We start from the raw sequence: 4,603 nt of genomic DNA on the forward strand, positions 1-4,603 counted from the left end.
TAATCAAAAATGATCCAATGGATGTGATCGTTATTGTGTACCAAGTATTGTGAGATCTGTGTTCGAGTGGGTACCACATTACTTATCTTATGTAGGTATGTTGTCAGAACATTGAAGTAATTTAATACAGTATTTAGTGTAAAATATACACTTTAAATTGACTTTATTCAGTGTTATATTATAGTAAAATTTAGGCCTACTTGAAACGGTACTGCAAAGTAAAATTCAACTAAGTTACTATAAATTACTCAAACTAAAAGTTAAAATTTCTTATGTTCTTTGTTAGATGAGATAGTAGATTTAACTTAATTCCATATGTGAAATATGCATCTAAAAACTTGCATAAGAAATTAAGTAAATTGTACTTAGATTTGCTGTTTGAGATGGAGGGACACTTTATTACAGTGTTTTCTCGTAATGGTGGAGGACTTGATAGTTTCAAGTGTTTGAATGATCAGTGTTCACTGAGGTGTTTATTCCCAAGGGCTCTTTGGCCCATGTGGTGTTCATCTCTGCTGTGTTGCTCCACTGCCCTTAAAAGCACAAGTATGAATCAGCAGTCTCTGCTGCAGGCTGGAGCTGCTCTCTATGGCTGATATACATAGTCCTGATCTATATCAGTCACAGCGGGCTAAAAATTTAAAGGTTTGGTTGCACTTTTTCTTATACATTATGTGCTAAATGAAACTTAGAAAAGTCATGCTTACTTCCTATTCTTTAAACATGTCTTGAGATTTGTACTGTGATTAACAAGAAACTTGACAAAAATGTAGCACAAGGGTTTTAAGCTTTGTTAGAACTTATCTAGGTGTGTAGTGAAATTCCCTAACCGGTTTCTTCTCTTGCGTTACGTTTCAACAAGCATACTGATAAATGCTTCGCTGGTAGTATTAATTAGGCATTCTAATGGCATTTAATTAAGAATTGTGTAATAATTTGTTTTAAATGCATTATTTATTATATAAACATTTTTTTTATATATAGGAAATAAAAAGAATGAATTTGTGAATTTAATTATTTTAGCACAAAATGTCAAATATTAAAAGGGATAAGATTGCTTAAATTAAATTATATAAATTATTTCTGATATACTTGTTAATTTTCATCAAAACTATTCTATGACTTATGTACAAGCATATCAATATTTACATGTTTAATTGCCAATATTTTAATTGAAGATACGTCATAGAAACATTGTGAAATAAAATTGTATGATTTCACTCAACCTATAGGTTTCAATGAAAGCGAAGATCTAATTTGTGGAAATAATAATAATCCCATTAATTACAATAAGTAACCTATTAAGTTAACCTATTAAGTAACATTTCTATGGTTACATTTAATTGTGCGCGTTAACACAATGTTGTGGGAGGAATTGTTTTTACAATTCCCGTGGTAACATCTGGAGCTCTCCCGTATTCCACGCGCTCAAAATGAAAGGTAAAAACATGCAGGTGTGTGTGTAAGGGCTCAGGACAGTTACTGCATGTTCACACTAGGCTGCATCTAAAATCTCATACTTCCCAAATATATAGTAGGCGAAACAGTACGTGACAAAAGAAGCATGTCTGAATTCACAGTACTCATAAAAGAGTAGGCAAAACGTACGCGGATGACCTACTATTTCCGGCGAGATTGTGAACTGTGCATACGATGGACACTTTACAATCCCATGAGGCAACGGGAGAGGATTTATGAATGACAGTGAAGCGACGTAACTGACGCTGGTATATCACATGATGATGAGAGAGCATAGCAAATGTAGTATGTCCAGATTACATTCATACTATATAACATACTTTTTTTAGCGATTGTGGAGTACTTATTCAAAATAAGTACCTACTGAGGAGAGTGTGCGATTTTGGACGCAGCCAAAGTTCCAATGTTCTGTTACTGGAGGCCACTGGGAAAACAATAATGAGTGAAAATGGCTGGCCAACAATGACTGATTTCTGGAACAGTGCTGATAGAAACATGTAGAGGGAAACAATGAAAGCACAGCACACAGCACAATCTTTACAGCAGTACGGTACAATATCTAGAGAATCCTCCCTCTCCATTCTCTTCAGTACTATCATTTATAAGAGGCATATGGCCGAGAGAAAGTTCCCTGCTTTAAATAATCAGTCTTTCTGCATAAGGGGCATTCGACTGCGCAGAGAACAGCATTTTTGTGCTGTATGAAATATGTTTCTGTTATGCTGGGGAGAGCATGTGTTTCTCCATAATTTTTATGCCTATTGTCAGATCAACTTTTAATTAGTCCTAAATGTTATACAAGACTATAAAAGATGAATACTGAGACTTTGATCCCACAAAGTTATTAATCAAACTGCTAAGTTGAGAGTTGTTTTCAGGACAGACTGCATTTTAGAGGCAAATGTAAGATAATAGTTCTATCATTTGTATGTGGAACAATGAAAATGTCTGATTCCCAGATTATAAATCTTATGTAGTTCATATATAATGTTTGTGAAGGTCACAACTATTGTGTCAGGGGCAGTTAAAAGAAAAGATAAACACATTATTGTGTGTTTGACGTCCTCTTTGTGATGATATGTTGAGCTGTATCTGTAAAAAAAGATTACCATGGCACTCCTGTAAAGCTGTAGAGGTTCACGGGGGTTCAGCGTGATACTTTTGGTGCAAGCAGCAAACTTATCAATCCTCTGAGAAATCAAGCAGCTTAAGCAAACTGTCTTTCCTGGCCAGGAAATGGGCAGGCTGCTCAAACACGAACTGCCTGCATCAACATCTTTCAAGAGGTGCCATTTATAGGAACTCAAGGTCCTGAGAAACAGGTGAGAGATGGAGGGAGGGATGCCAGATGTTCTTGTGGCTGAAACAGAGAAAATGAGAGACGTGGGGTGGGGTGTTGTTGGGTGGGGTAAGGGGGAGTAAACTAAACTAAAGCTGGGTATTTGACCTTGTGTGTATAGCATTTCTCAGAAACAATCATATTACATCTCAGAAACAATCATATTACACCTCAGTAAGTTCCTTTGCACCTCCCCCTGGTTTGATGGTGTTCAGGAACCTGAGCCACATCCTCAAGCTCCCCACATGCTCTCCGTCTCTGCTGAGTCACAAAATCCAAGCTGTCTTCAAGACTAACTGAGCAAGACTGACTTTGCACCTGTTTCATGTGATTGTCTTCAGGAAGACAATTTTTATAATGTGAAAGTACATTGTGAAATTGAAAACTGTGTGACATTATCTACTAATAATAGTCTATAATAATAAACTTCTTAATCTTAATCTTCTGCAATTTTTGTATAATTATAGGGGAGACCAGGGCTAGTTTTGTCAAATGCAAATGACCAGTAGATTAATGTTGCTTTCAAACATTGTTCTAAAATGTGTTAACTGTTTACTGTTAACTGTTTACAAACTAAAAAAAAATGTAATATTATATAATGCTTTTTGTTAACTTTTATATTTGTGCTGCTTCATGAATTGGTCATTGATTTTGTTTGTGTTTTGCTGAAAAGCCATTTATAGGCTTTTTATTAGTTCAGTCAGTGATAACTTACCATATGGTCAGTAACCTTTATCTTTTTCCCTTGGCATTAACAGTGGAAATATTCAGTTGCTGTCAAGACTTCAAGATATGTGCCTAAACTGACTTTCAAAAATAAACTTAAAAATATATCAGGCTATTCACTAGATTAAAAGTGTGACAACTGACCCTGGTCTCTCCTACATGCAGTGTTTATGAGGTTATATAGTTGGAACAAAATTGGCAATATTTTTTTTTTTTTTTTTTTATCATTAATTTTGTCAAACCCCATGACTATTTTAATGAGGGGGAAAAATATCAAATTTGAGAAACGTTGTAAGAATGCAAGCTGTTGATTGTAAACCAAAAAATACAAAATGTGCTACTGATAAAATACTCGACAGATTCCTGCATATAGACTTTTGAACTAACAGTAGCCTATAAGCTCTTCATCGTGCTGCAGGCATGGGAAGAAAACAAAACAAAACAATTTTTGCTTCGCTTTTGTGCTGTTACAACCTTAGACCCCTTATAAATGTCAGTCAGTAAAAATGACTTACTGTTTGCTTTGGTCTTCATCACTTTCATGAAGTTTCCTCATATTGCTCTCGCATTTCAAATAAACATCTTCGCGCCAAAACGTTCCTTGCGTGACCAGTCATTTCCCAGAAACATTTATAGTCAGAACTCTACAATAAATGGATCCGTGTGGATAAACAATGTAATATGCTACATTATGAGGCAACAAACCAGAAATGTTGTAGGCTTATGTGTACTGCTGCCCCCCACTGAGCAGCAGTGAAACTCGCAGCAGTGACCCGCTCCTGCCCTCTTCGACAGCAGGACAAGAGCAGTACAATAAGCAGATGCTCTGCGCTAATCAATGATATATTTTCAGTTCCAGCACTGATAAAACAAACAGACCTAGTATCTGATCTATGTTCATTCACTATATTAATTACTCTGCTGCCTAGAAGGGCAATCAATTAGTTTCATTTCATTCTGCTTAAACCTGATCGTTTCAGTGTATTTAAATCTGAGCCATGAGAACCATGAGAATCATAATTTACATTCAAAGAGCTATGCTATTTAAATGGATGTTCA

At 35.6% G+C, this 4,603-nt stretch overlaps 1 long non-coding RNA gene across 3 annotated transcripts; it reads right to left on the reverse strand.

Moving 5' to 3' along the window:
• Positions 1 to 1,673: 1,673 nt before the first annotated feature.
• LOC309503683 lies at positions 1,674 to 4,603 on the reverse strand. Of its 3 annotated transcripts, none has more exons than XR_014207816.1 (2): positions 4,060 to 4,603; positions 1,674 to 2,839 (listed from the first exon to the last, which is right to left on the reverse strand). It is a non-coding gene; the product is annotated as an uncharacterized lncRNA (long non-coding RNA). The 3 variants fall into 3 exon arrangements; XR_014207817.1 differs by having other exon boundaries at positions 1,674 to 3,076; XR_014207818.1 differs by lacking the exon at positions 4,060 to 4,603 and adding an exon at positions 2,989 to 3,752.

Source organism: Leuciscus leuciscus (genome assembly GCF_965113295.1).
Source record: "Leuciscus leuciscus genome assembly, chromosome: 7".
NCBI classification, from domain to species: domain Eukaryota; kingdom Metazoa; phylum Chordata; class Actinopteri; order Cypriniformes; family Leuciscidae; genus Leuciscus; species Leuciscus leuciscus.